Below are 14,539 nucleotides of genomic sequence, written 5' to 3' on the forward strand. Positions count from 1 at the left end.
AAGTCCCAAGATTGTTGCTTATTCCCTGGTCTAGCAGCAAGGCTGAGAGCACTGAAGAGGGATGGGACACTTTCATCCCCTGGGTGAGTACCTCATATCAACCTCAGGAAAATCCCTTTATCGACAAAGTCCCTGTATCTAACACCATCTCAACTTGAGTGTTATTGAAACACAGAGACAACATTTAAAGGACCAAGGGTTACAGAATTTGGATTTCTTCCAGCACAGATTTTTAAGGTCTTCTAGCTCACACTGTCCTAAATGACAAAGGGCCATCATTAATTACTGCACAGTACATCTTTGAGCATAACCTGCACGTCCCCATCTTCTCATCAAGCAAGGTAGAAAGAGCTCTCTTTAGCTTACCAATAATATTTGTTGAAAATCACTAGTTGTTAATACCTTAGTGTGGAAAAGGTTAGAAAAACTGTAGACTGTAGACAGATCTTGGGAGACAGACCAGTCCTCGCTTACAGACAGCCCCCCAACCTGAAGCAAATACTCACCAGCAACCGCACACCATACAACATAAACACTAACCCAGGAACCTATCCTTGTAACAAAGCCCGATGCCAACTCTGTCCACATATCTATTCAAGTGACACCATCATAGGACCTAACCACATCAGCCACGCTATCAGGGGCTCATTCACCTGCACATCTACCAATGTGATATATGCCATCATGTGCCAGCAATGCCCCTCTACACTGGCCAAACTGGACAGTCTCTATGCAAAAGAATAAATGGACACAAATCTGACATCAGGGATCATAACATTCAAAAACCAGTGGGAGAACACTTCAACCTCTCTAACCACACAGTGACAGACTTGAAGGTGGCAATTTTGCAACCAAAAAAAACTTCAAAAACAGACTCCAAAGAGAGACTGCTGAACTTGAATTAATATGCAAATTAGATACAATTAACTTAGGTCTAAACAGAGACTGGGAATGGTTGGGTCATTACACTAATTGAATCTATTTCCCTATGTTACATATCCTCACACCTTCTATGGGTCATCTCGATTATCACTTCAAAGGTTTTTTTTCTCCTGCTGATGATAGCTCATCTCAATTGATTGGCCTCTTACAGTTGGTATGGCTACTTCCACCTTTTCATGTTCTCTGTATGTATAAATATCTTCTTTCTATGTGTTCCATTCTATGCATCTGAAGAAGTGGGCTGTAGCCCACGAAAGCTTATGCTCAAATAAATTTGTTAGTCTCTAAGGTGCCACAAGTACTCCTGTTCTTTTTGTAGACTGTGATTATTCATGGAGTCCTCATATGACTGGGAGCAAAAAGAGATGTAGGCATATCATATCTGTGTGTATAAGATACAGCAATCAAATAAACAAATCTCCTCCCCAATACTGTAAGAGATGTTTTTTAACACATTGGAAATAAAACAATCATATAATAATTTTTGCCTGTTTACACAGGCATTCTAAAACCTAGTCATTCTGATAGAAATATTTGTTTAGTGTTTTACAATGACTGTTGAATGTCTACCAGGACTTTACTCAGCAGCCTGCCACATTTTTATCATCCACAGCATGCTTCATTTACATATGCAATGTGATTTGGAGGGGCAGGTGGTGGTTTTTGGCTGGTATGTATTACAGTATGTTTTCATATCTTTTTGGAAGGGGAAATGCATACATGTAGTAGTAGGATTTTATATTTGTATTTTGTATAATTTAGAATAAAAAATAAAAAAATAATAAGATAATGTAGCATGTATTAAATGTATGAATGTATGATTAGACCATATCCTGCCACAATTTAAAAAAAAAAAAAAGCACTCGTCAAACAACAATTAATTACAGCATGATGGTGCAAAACTCAGTGGTTCCAAAGAAAAAAAATCACTATATAAACAGGGTGCCTTGCCATGAAACTTTGGGTTCGGCCTGCCAAGACTTCCCCGGAGATCGTGTCTTGACCGACAGAACCCGGCTCCTACCTACCCGTGATCAACCTAGCTAGCCACTAGATTGATCCGGACTCTGGACTGGTAACTATAACATCGACTGGCGGGACAGTGTCTGTGTGACTAAATGCATATGCTAATTGTATCGTCAATAAACGCGGCATATTGCCTTTTCTTCTGAAAAAGATTTCATGTGCTTCTTATAAGCATAAAATACAAACTACATTTTATTTACGTGATCACTTCCATCCACTCTTCAAAGTGTTTATCTAATTGTTCTTTGAAAATGTCCATATTTTAGAAGACTATTTTGCCACTCCTGAAATCTAATTGGCAATGGCTGATCAGTCCTAAATGTTTCACAATAAGTTCTCAAGCAAGTCTGAATTGTAGAAGTTTCTTTCTAACTAAATAAATATGCAGATTGTATTCATTTCAAGCAATAACAACATGTTTAAGTTTCACCTTTCAAAAAAAAAAAGAAATGTGGGAACATCTTTTCATATAATTCAGATAACCCTTTTTCACAGTTTGCCAGATAATGGCAACCACAAATTATTAGAGAGATCGCCATTACTGTTCTTTCCAAAGGGGCTCATACAGCAGGAGAAGGTGGTTACAAGAAAAAGTTCCTGCTGTAGTATCATGCTGCACCTGAAGCCAAGTCACAACTTTGATTACCCTTAGAAACGCAGCTCTGAGAAATTTTACGAAGTAAGGAAAACTAGGGGGGGAAAACAGAGAGGTAGGGAAGCCCCTCACCGAAGCATCCCTGTGTGAGCTTTCCCCCCCTTCTCTTCCTGGCCATTAAAAGAGTAATCCACTCTTGCATATCAGGATACTATTTTTATCCCTCTGACATCATGACTTCCCAGTGCACAGGTACAGCTATGGCACTTTTCTAGCTGCGAACACCAACTAAAAATATTTTTCAATGTGCAACAGGATCTCTCACTTTGGGATTTTTTTTTACTGTCAGATGAGACTTAGAGTAAGCCTCTGTCACCTTGAGAAAACAAACCCAAATCATCAATCTGGGGCTCTCCAACATACTGCAGCAGCACAATACTTAGCATGTTGAGTCTCCAGAAGAAAATGCTCCCAAGTTGAGAACGTCACCAGAATGGTTTCTACTTTATTTTAATGTAACATCTAAAATAAAACATTAAGAAACAGAGTCAAAATACTTTCTTCCTCCTTCTTCTGACAGATGGAGCTATAATGCTTAAGCTACCCAGTGCAAAACATATCATTTATTTATTTAAAGCTGTAAATTTGAGATGGAATTAAGTTGATTCACAGTGAAAGGTGTGATGTCATACTTTTGGGTGTGACAACATGTCCTATTGCCAGCAAACTACATTCTGCAATAACACAATGTGGCAACATAAAGGAGTATGACAGTTTGGTGTCAAGTACTACAAAATCTTTATTCAAACTGGACCTGCAAATAGATAAGACCCCACACTACTGTTCAGAATATCTAGTTAGTTAAAAGTATTACTAAATACTTTATTTCTACCAATCTGGTCACTATCATTTAGTGTACTGAAGACCCTTGCACGCCAGGATGCTGCAAAGACAAGCAAACCTTCACTTCAAAGTGTCAGCTTGATATAAAAATTCTATAATAAAGCAACTTTCATTTTAAAAATTAACCTTGGAAATTAAATGGAGAATATAGCTATATAATTAGAATAAACTCCCTTTCGCCCAACCCAAAAAAGGTGAATGTTGTGTATGTAGATCACCAATTGCTATAAATACCTGCCAGATGTACCAAGACACAAAAAAATGAAACTTGAAACAAGTGAAAAAGATTCACAAATATCCTTCTAGGGCTCCTTGATACCCATTGAATTAAGGCTATTCTCCTTGGCTTCCAATTCCCTTTGGTTATTTCCCTTGTTACAAAAGAACATCCTTTATTACATTTCATGCTTAGCTACATGAATAGGGCAAAGGGTGGTGCATACTTAAGATTGTGAATCATCAGAACTACCAAATTTAGTTTTCTGCCAAAACAAAAACAAAATATCAAAATTACCAGAAGAAAGCCAAACAGGCTAGCTTTGCATCTTACTTCAGCCAAGATACTATTCATATTAACATTAAGGTTCGTATTTCAGCATGAACCATAAAGTAAAACATTCACAGTTTATTACAGCTAAACTATGTCCTATAAATTGGTACTGAAGAAGAATTAAAACTGTGAGGAAGTCTACGTTTTACGCATGAGGAAACATAACTGAACAGAAAAGGGCAACAAATTTTACAGCAGCTAGAAATACTAGATTTAATTACTGAAGGGAAATCATGCAGAGAAGTTAGCTGCCTAACAGGATTTATAAGAAATGCAAAATTTGAATGTAAAATTCTCAGTTAATCAACAGAAATGCAGTAATAATCAGACCACTAGTTTTTGCAGTTCCATCTATGATGCAGACTAACACCAATTCATGAGAGTAAAAAAGCAAAAAATAGAAAAAAGTTAAAATGCCACTCAACATTTTTAAAGGACTAAAACCAGGAAAAGCACCAGGGCACAGGGGGAAAAGGGGCACGGCAGGGGGTGGGGAGAGGTGCTGCCACAGTATTTTACAGGGCAGTTGTTTGCATCTCCGATAAAATGATTTGCCAGTCAAAGACTGTCACTGTACTCTTCAGACTGACTGAATGAAAAACACCACAGATTAGTGTTTTAGAGATCTGGGAGTTGTATTACACTACTACTCAGACCATGCACTCCCTCACAATCTGCAATATTTTGACAAAAATATTATGAATGGTTTTATCAAGTGCCCCCTTCTGATCCCGTGGTTCCTCACTTACACAAGGAGGACTGGAAGGAAGCATATAACTAACAGTTAGAGCACAGGCGTGAGAAGCAGGACACCTGGGTAATATTCCCAGCTCTGTCAATTACTCAGTGTGAAATTGTCAAAAAATGCCTTCGTGACCTTTGAGCACAGCACCCATTGCCATTCAGTGGCACTTATGGTCCTAAGCCACACATGTGATTTTAATATTTCTACTCTCACTGTATAAACTGGGCAATCACACCCTCTGTGCTTCAGTTTTCCTATCTGTCCAGAGGCATTGGAACAATTTTTATAGCAGGGTTGCTGATGATGGAAAAAATGGAAAAAGACAGTTACCTTTTCCGTAACTGGTGTTCTTCGAGATGTGTTGCTCATGTCTATTCCACAATAGGTGTGTGTGCTCGCCACGTGCACCAGTGTCAGAAGTTTTTCCCCTAGCAGTACCCGTAGAGGAGCGCTCCTAGCGACCCCTGGAGTGGCGCCTCCACGGTGCGGTTTAAGGGGAGCTGTGCGCTCCCCACACCCTCGGTTCCTTCTTGCCAGACAACTCCAACAGAGGGGAAGGATGGCGGGATGTGGAATAGACATGAGAAACATCTTGAAGAACACCAGTTACGGAAAAGGTAACTGTCTTCTCTTCTTCGAGTGATTTCTCAGGTGTATTCCACAATAGATGATTCCAAGCTATATCTGTTGGAGGTGGAAAGGAGTTCACAGACTCTCGGGACAGAGCACAGCTCTGCTGAACCCAGTGTCATCCCTGGTCTGGGAGACGATCGCATAATGCGAGGTGAACTTGTAAACTGAAGACCACATGGCAGCCCTGCAAATGTCCTGAATGGGGACATGGGCTAAAAAGGCAGCCGACGATTGATGGCGGAGGGATTCCCACCAGGTCATAACAGGTACGGATGCACAAGGTGATCCAGTTGGAGAGCTGCTGAGTGGAAATCAGCCGACCCCTCATGCATTCGGCCAAGGTGATGAACAGCTGCGAAGACTTCCTGAACGGCTGAGTCGGCTCCAGGTAAAAAGCCAGAGCCTGTCTCACATCCAGCATGTGGAGGTGGCGCTCCTCACTGGACGCATTGGGCTTGGGGCAGAGGACCAGCAGGAAAATGTTCTGACCCATGTGGTAGGCGGAGACCATCTTCGGGAGAAATGAAGGATGTGGGCGGAGCTGGACCTTATCCTTATGGAACACCATGTACAGGGGCTCGGAGTTCAGTTCCGAGACCCGCCTAGCTGATGTGATCGCTACCAGGAAGGCTACCTTCCACAAGAGGTACGACCAGGAGCACATAGCTAGCGGCTCAAATGGGGCACCCGTCACCTGGGCCAGCACCAAGTTCAGGTCCCACTGCAGGATTGGGGGCCTAACGTACAGGAAGAGACGATACAATCCCTTAAGGAATCGGCTAGTCATGGCATGGGAGAATACCGTGTGCCCCTGCACCAGCAGGTGGAACGCCGATATGGCCACCAAGTGCACCTTGACGGATGAGGGCGCCAGGCCTTGGGCTCTAAGGTGAAAGAGGTAGTCCAAAATGAGCTGCATCGGGGCAGCCAAGGGGGAGATGCCCCTCTCAGCCGCTCATCGGGAAAACTGAGACCACTTTGCCAAGTAGGCTTGGCACGTGGAGGGCCGCCTGCTTTCCAAGAGGACATGCTGAACCCCTTCCGAGCACGTCCTTTCCTCCTGGCCTAACCATTTAGCAGCCATGCTGTGAGGTGGAGTGCTGCTAGGTTGGGGTGGAGGCGGTGGCCCTGGTCCTGGGAGAGCAGGTCCAGATGGGATGGTAACGGCCGCGGCGGGGTGACTGCCAGGCTCGTGAGGGTCCCGTACGAATGCTGCCTGGGCCACACTGGGGCAAATCAGGAGGATCCGGGCCCTGTCCGTCTTTATCTTTTCCAGGACCTTGCCAATCAGTGGGAACGGGGGGAAGGCATAGAGCAACTGGCCTGACCAGGATAGGGGGAAGGCATTGGAGATAGCGCACCGTCTCAGCCCCTCCACCCCCCCAGAGCAGAACTGGGTACAGCAACGGTGCTGTCGAGTCACAAACAGGTCCACCTGGGGAGTTCCCCACTCTTGGAAAAGTCTGTGCACCACCTCTAGGTGAAGAGACCACTCGTGATGAGAGGAGAAGTCACTGCTCAAGCGATCTGCCCTCAAGTTACGGGCGCCTGGTAGGTGGTAGACCTGTAGGCAAATGTCGTGGGCTATACAGAAGTTCCACAGATTGAGGGCTTCCAGGCAGAGGGCAGAAGATCAGGCCCCGCCTTGCCTGTTGATGTAAAACATCGAGGTCATGTTGTCCGTGAGAACCCTGACCACCCTGCCCTCCAGGTGCGAGCAGAAGGTCACGCACGCCAGCCGGACTGCCCTGAGCTCCTTGACGTTTATGTGGCGGGCCAGGTCCTGTGCCGACCACAGACCTTGGGTCTGAACGTCTCCCACATGGGCTCCCCACCCCAGGTCCAATGCATCGGACACCAGTTCCATCGATGGGGGCCTGCCTCTGAACGGGACTCCTCAGAGCATGTTCCTCGGGGAGGACCATCATCGAAGGGAGGCGATCACCTGTTCGGGCAGTGAGGACCTTGTCCATCCTATCTCTGGCCTGGGAGAACACCAAGGCCAACCAGAGTTGGAGGCGCCTCATCCTGAGTCTGGTATGACGAACCACATATGTGCACACTGACATGTGACCCAAGAGCTAGAGAGACACTCTGGCTATTATCACTGAAAACCTTGTGACTGTGTCGATGAGCCCTTTCAGGGTCTCGAACCTGTCCGGGGGGAGGGAGGCTCTGGCCGATGTGGTGTCCAGAACTGCCCTGATAAACTCTATGCATTGAACCGGGACTAATGTGGACTTGGTGTCGTTTAACAACAGGCCTGACGTGGAGGAACGGTAAAGCCGGTAGTAACTGCTCCACAATCAGCTCCAGTGGGCAGATCCGCGACGGCGAGGCGACAGCGATCGACGCCCAGGGCTGCAGGAGCGGTGCCGTGGTGGGATCCTGGAGCAAGATGACAAACGGGAACGGCATCGACGTTCGCGTCACGACTGGTTACGATAGCCCCTCCGAAATGAGGACCTTTGGCGGGGTCTGCCTCAATCCTATCGGTGTCCACTCTTCGAGGTGGAGCAGTGCCTGGAGTCTCTGTCAGTCAGAACCCAGCCAGACAACTTGATGGGGGTCAACAGCAACCTGCATGAACTATGCATGGGACGGTCGCTGAGTGGTGAACGGCGTTGGGAACATTCCCTCGACCGTGACTGGTACCGAGACGGAGGCGACTGCGGAGATCCCAGCGGCGGCTTGCCCCTGGACTGCGGGGCCAACACTGGCAGTGCTCCTGGTACCGGCATGGACATAACGTCCCGTGCCACTTGCAGGGCCTCCAGCATCGAGGGCATCTGGGTATCCGGGGGTGCCTGCTCCGAATGGGCCGGGCTACTCCGCTCGACCTGAGTTGGAGTCCTAGAGGTTGATGGGGACCGAGGACTGCCCAACATGGGTCTAGCCTCTCCCCCCGTCTTGTTCCGGTGCCGCGGCAGAGGAGGCCTCTTCTTAGCCTCCTTGGCATGCCCCGTGGACGGGGAGCAGTGCTGACTGGTAGATGGCGCCATGGGATCACCGCGCACTGACACTGCAGTACACAGTGCTGACTCGGAGCGGCGCTCCAGAATTGGGGTCAACACCGACTCCATCAGGATGGCCCGTAGCCTAACGTGTCTCTCTCTTTTAGGCTGAGGCTTGAATGACTTGCAAATCTTGCAGCGATCGCTGAGATGGGTTTCACCCAAACAGCGTAAACAGTCCATGTATGGATCACTCATGGCCATCGGTCGCCTACAAGTGTTGCGCGACTTAAAACCCGGGGCGCAGAGCATGCCCCGGCCTGGGCGCACTAACTAAACTAAACTAAAACTAATCAAGCTACTAACTACAGGTACCATACACTGAACGAACAAGAGTTCTGGGGAAGACCTGCAGCAAAGCTGGAGCAAAGCAGTTCTGAAGCACCTCCACTGGTGGCAAGAAGGAACTGAGGGTGGGGGGAGCGCGCAGTGCCCCTTATACCGCGCCATGGAGGCGCCACTCCAGGGTTCGCTATGGGTGCTCCCCTACGGATACTGCTAGGCAAAAAAATTCCGGCGCCGGTGCATGTGGTGAGCACGCACACCTATTGTGAAATGCACATGAGCAATCACTCGAAGAACCATGTATTCGGTGTTTTATTACTACTTCAAGCCCCAGCCCCACTTTCATCTGCAAAATGAGGATGATGATAATGATAATATCACCTCACTGGTCATGTCTGAGTCTGTGTACCCCCATGCAGATCTACGTAGCCATAGATGTATCTTCTTCTCAGAGCCCAACAGAACATTGTTGGTGAAGTAGAAGGACCCAGACAGAGCATAGGAAAATGGGCTGGTCTCTGTTGACTTCCTACAGCCAAAGAAAGCCTTATCCCACCCCACTCCCCCTCATCTCCAGTGTCTTCCTTCTCCCTATGTCTTCTTCACAACTCCCATTTGTTTAGGAGCAGACCCAGACCTAAGAGAGACCAGAGCAGATTCTTATATGGCCAAGAGGAAATGATCCCAGTCACCAAAAAGAGAGGAATGACTGTTAGATTCTTTAGCTTCTCCTGATCCTGAGGGCAAAATTGTTCACATGCCTCATTCTGTAACCTCTGTCCCGACTTCTTTCCCCACTTCTTTCTGCAATGTTCACTTTCTGCTTCATAGGCAAAAAATTTCTCTCTGTGCTTGTAATGGAGAAAGGACCACATACTAGGATCCCAATCCCTCTACACATCTGGAACTTGACATCTACAGAGATGATGCATGCTCCATTACACTCCACCTCTGAATCATAGAATAATAGACCGGTAGGACTGGAAGGGACCTTGAGAGGTCATCTAGTCCAGTCCCCTCATCTCATGGCAGAACTAAATATTATCTAGACCATCCGTGATAAGTGTTTGTCTAACCTGCTCCTAAAAATCTTCAATGATGGAGATTCCACAACCTCTCTAGGCAATTTATTCCGGTGCTTAACCACCCTGACAGTTAAAAAAAACTTCCTAACGTCGAACTTAGACCGCCCTTGCTGCAATTTATGCCCATTGCTTCTTGTCCTATCTTCAGAGGTTAACAACAACAATTTTTCTCCCTCCTCCTTGGAACAACCTTTTATGTACTTGAAAACTTATGTCCCCTCTCAAACTTCTCTTCTCCAGACTAAACAAACCCAATGTTTTTAATCTTCCCTCATAGGTCATGCTTTCTAGACGTTTAATCATTTTTGTTGATCTTCTTTGGACTTTCTCCAGTATGTCCACATCTTTCCTGAAATGTGGTGCCCAGAACTGGACACAATACTCTAGTTGAGGCCTAATCAGCACGGAGTAGAGCGGAAGAATTATCGTATATACTCGTTCATAAGCCAAATTTTTTTAGTAAAAAAGGGAAGCACCAGAGAAGGGGGTCGGCTTATGAATGGATATAGAGAGGGAGAGGTGGGACACAGCCCCTCCTCCCAACAGAGGGAGCAAGGAGAGGCAGCACAGCCAGCAGAGCCAGAAGGGAAGAGGCGGGGCCAGTCTCTCCTCTTCTGGCCACGCTGCTCTCCCCCCAGCCTCCGAAGCAGCTGCAGCTCCGGGGCTGGCAGGCTGCAGCCGTGCCGCTCAGCCCCACACCCCCCAGAGCAGGTTGTGGCCATGCCGCCCGGCCCGCCGGAGCAGCTCCAGCCAGACCAGAGACATCCTCCCTTGGCCCTCCCCAGATAAGGTGGGAAGGAATGGGAAGGGGAGAGTGTGGGGGGATCCCAGGCTAGGGGTGTGGTCATGTGGGGGATGGTCACAGGGGTTACTCCCCTGACACTCAGCTTCTCTCCCCCGAAAACATTTCCCCACCAGTTGCTGTCCCGGACCGTCAGGGTAAGCAGCTGGCGTGCCAGGACACTTTGTTTACTTAGGTTTACCTCCCTGCCTGCAGACGCTCAAGGTAAACAAACCATCTTGGCCCACCAGTGGCTTATCCTGATGGCCCGGGAACCAAAGTTTGCTGACCCCTGAATTATAGGGTCGGCTTATGAATGGGTCATAAAAATATTCCATTTTTACTTATCCAGCTTGGGGGGGAGGGGGGGGTTGGCTTATAAATGAACTGGCTTATGATCTAGTATATACGGTACTTCTCATGTCTTGCTTACAACACTCCTGCTAATACATCCCAGAATGATGTTTGCTTTTTTGCAACAGTGTTACACGTTGACTCATATTTAGCTTGTGATGCACTATGACCCCCAGATCTCTTTCTGCAGTACTCCTTCCTAGGCAATCGTTTCTCATTTTGTATGTGTGCAGCTGATTGTTCCTTCCTACATGGAGTTCTTTGCATTTGTCCTTGTTGAATTTCATCCTGTTTAATTCAGACCATTTCTCCAGTTTGTCCAGATCATTTTGAATTTTAATCCTATCCTCCAAAGTACTTGCAACCCCTCCCAGCTTGGTATCGTCCGCAAACTTTATATGTGTACTCTCTATGCCATTATCTAAATCATTGATGAAGATATTGAACAGAACCAGACCCAGAACTGATCCCTACAGGATCCCACTTGATATGTCCTTGCAGCTTGACTGTGAACCACTGATCACTACTCTCTGGAAACAGTTTTCCAACCAGTTGTACACCCACCTTATAGGAGCTCCATTTAGGTTGTATTTCCCTAGTTTGTTTATGAGAAGATCATGCGAGACAGCATCAAAAGCCTTACTAAAGTCAAAATACACCACATCTACCGCTTCCCCACATCCACAAGGTTTGTTACCCTGTCAAATAAAGCTATTATGCTGGTTTGACACCGTTTGTTCTTGACATATCCATGCTCACTGTTCAACTTACTATCTTCTACATGTTTTCAAATTGATTGCTTAATTATTTCCACCATTATTGGACTCATGCAGCAGAACAATATCTCCTCTCTTACCCTGGTGTCTGTGCTTTCCCCTCTGCTTCTGCTCCTTGCCTGGCATCTTCTCACTGTTGCCTCCAGTGACTATCTAATACTATATACATTACTTAATTATCAATCTCCTCTCACAATCGCTCTCTTTCCATCCTCAAGACACCAAACCCTCCAGGAATCAGACCACAACGTTTTAAATGGTGGGAGTGATATTTTGGCTTCCATTGAAACTGTAAGTCTTCATTTTTTAAAATGAAACCTTCTATTTCTGAAAATAATTCCACAGGAAAGCCCAAATCTGATGACCTTCAGAGCACAGTTCAATGCCCATCTCTTTTTCCTGGCTTTGGGAAGGCAAAGATTTAAGAGTGAGTAGTGGAGGAACATAGCAGAAAGCCTTAAAAGCTGTTTTTGTGGTGGCCTATTGACGACTAAAGGTTATTGTAAGTTGTTTCAAAGCGTGATCAGAAGCACTAAGAACAAAAATAGGAATGTTCCTTCTATTGTTTATCAATCTAAATGAATAAAAAATTGACAGCAAATCCTTTCAAAGTTGTCAACATTTTGTGAATTCCTCTCCCTCATTATGATACATTGGGCATTCTTCCCCATTTAGGTCTGCCGCTACATCTCAGTCCTGACCAGAAACACTTGCCCTATTCCAGTGCTAAGCATTTTCTGAACAAAGACTGCCAATCACACCAAATTCTGTGGCAGTTTTGTGATAAGTGACTATAGTGGAATCTCGCCAAACAATTTCACTTGTGATTAAAACCAGACTTGAGTCTATCTTTCTTCAAGGGAAATACTGTTGGACTAACCTACTTTGCCACAACATTCCTTAGTCTTTCCATTTCTTGGAGTTTTTATTATACATATCTGCTCATTTTCCTGGTCTGTTAAAGCAACAGCACAGTGTACTACACAAATAAAAAGTCTAAAGATCAACCCATGACACAAATATGACAAGCCATTCTGGGATTTCCGAACTTTCATGGGTGTTCTAAGAGGAGTGCATTTGTGTGTGGCTAGTAATTTCCCTTCCATAGAAAGCCTACAAAGCTGATTGAAGTGTGCCACAGAATTCATTTATGTTTGATGTTAAATTTGGCATTTAAGTGTTATGGAATCCCAAAAGTTCTAATAGCTGTATTATTTTTATGCATATACAGAAATGATCCTCTATAGAGTTCGATTTTTCTAACACATCTTTCAGCAGCAGATGCACAGCAACAAAATTAACCCTGATAAACAAGACTGCTTTAATGTAATTCCTGGTTAAGTTCAAGATGATATGAATTAAACCCCTCAAGCCGTCATACTGAGATAGCACAGATTTAAAGCAACATCAACAAAGTGTCAGCCAACTGCTGTCCTAGAGAGATCAGACATAAGCAATACACAAAGCTATACTAAAAATAAAGTTCTTGCTCAGCATACATTCCTGACAGGCACCATAAAAAAGGTGTTTTGTGACAGAAATAATGTTAATGGTGATGTTGCCATTGAATAAGTGTATTCATTCATATCCCATATTTGCATGACAAGGCCCAATGCTTTTCACACAGCTTCCCCCACACCCTCACTCTTTTCTTACAGTTTGCAGCTGTAGAAAAAAGTGAGCTGTTCTTCTAATCAATGACACCATGTCATGCATGGAGCTTCTGCATAAATCCAGAGCATAAAATGTCAAGCACGTCCCACTCCAATGATTATCAGTCACTGAACTAAAAAGATGCAGTTTTCATATCCACAGGACTGTCACCAAACCCTGGATTGCCTTGATGTAATAAATGAAACATGCCTACTATTTCACCACCACAGAAGGGTCCTATAGATATCTTACATCATCTTTGTTTGCAGGAGGAGGAGGTATCTAGGTCTAGATGAAGTGCAGATATGTTACTAAACAATGCACAGCTTGAATCCTGGGACCAACACAGATGACCTTTAGACATAAGCACGGTCTAAAATAAATATGCTTTCATCTTTGGGAGTATTTTGTTCAAATAAAGATTTAAGAGACAAACAGCTTAGAAATACATTAAACACAAGCATACCTTCATACACTTATGTTTCATTTTAACAACAAAACCACAAGCAATATGGTATGCCAGAAGAAAAGATAAGTTCCCTTTCAGTAGAACTGAAACTATATATGAGATATCACTAGTTTGGGGTTTGTTTGGTGGTTTTTTTTTTTTTTTTAAACAATGGCATAATTAACAGCTATTTTGTGTGTGGTTTTTTTAAGTAGTGGAGCTCCAAAACTGCAGATATGGTTAAACAGGTGTTACAAATAAGATTTGCATTTTTTGTTATAATTCTACGAATATATATGTTTATATTTCATTTTAAAATTCTCCTGGAGTGACAAAAATAGCAATGCAACAAAACTGTATTGAGACACACGAAAAAGTTAAATTGTTTAAAAACTGTACCAGATGAGTTAAATAAGCAAACCATATAATTTGCTGATATAAGTTAACACACGTAAGAAATTTTTTAAATGTGAATTTTATCTTGATTTATGACCCTTTATTAAAATAGCTTTGATGCTACAAAGCTTCATTAACAAAAAAACACTACAGTATTATTTACTTGATGTAAGTGACTAAAGGATTGGTATGCTAGACACTCCCTTTTTGCCCACCTTCCTCCTCACAAAACCCAATATTATTTGTAGATTCTGCAAGATGCTGAGCACTCCTGCAGGTTTCTGAGCATTGGGTACTTCCACTGAAGTCAGTGGGAGTTAAGGACACGTAATACCTCCCAAACATCTTGTAGG

At 44.5% G+C, this 14,539-nt stretch overlaps 1 protein-coding gene across 1 annotated transcript in view; it reads right to left on the minus strand.

Moving 5' to 3' along the window:
- Positions 1 to 14,539, minus strand: part of LRBA (LPS responsive beige-like anchor protein) — a 558,096-nt gene that overhangs the window by 342,296 nt on the left and 201,261 nt on the right. The window lies entirely within an intron of this gene.

Source organism: Terrapene carolina, unplaced genomic scaffold (assembly GCF_002925995.2).
Source record: "Terrapene carolina triunguis isolate 2854851 unplaced genomic scaffold, T_m_triunguis-2.0 Scaffold66, whole genome shotgun sequence".
In the NCBI taxonomy this organism is placed as follows: Eukaryota; Metazoa; Chordata; order Testudines; family Emydidae; genus Terrapene; species Terrapene triunguis.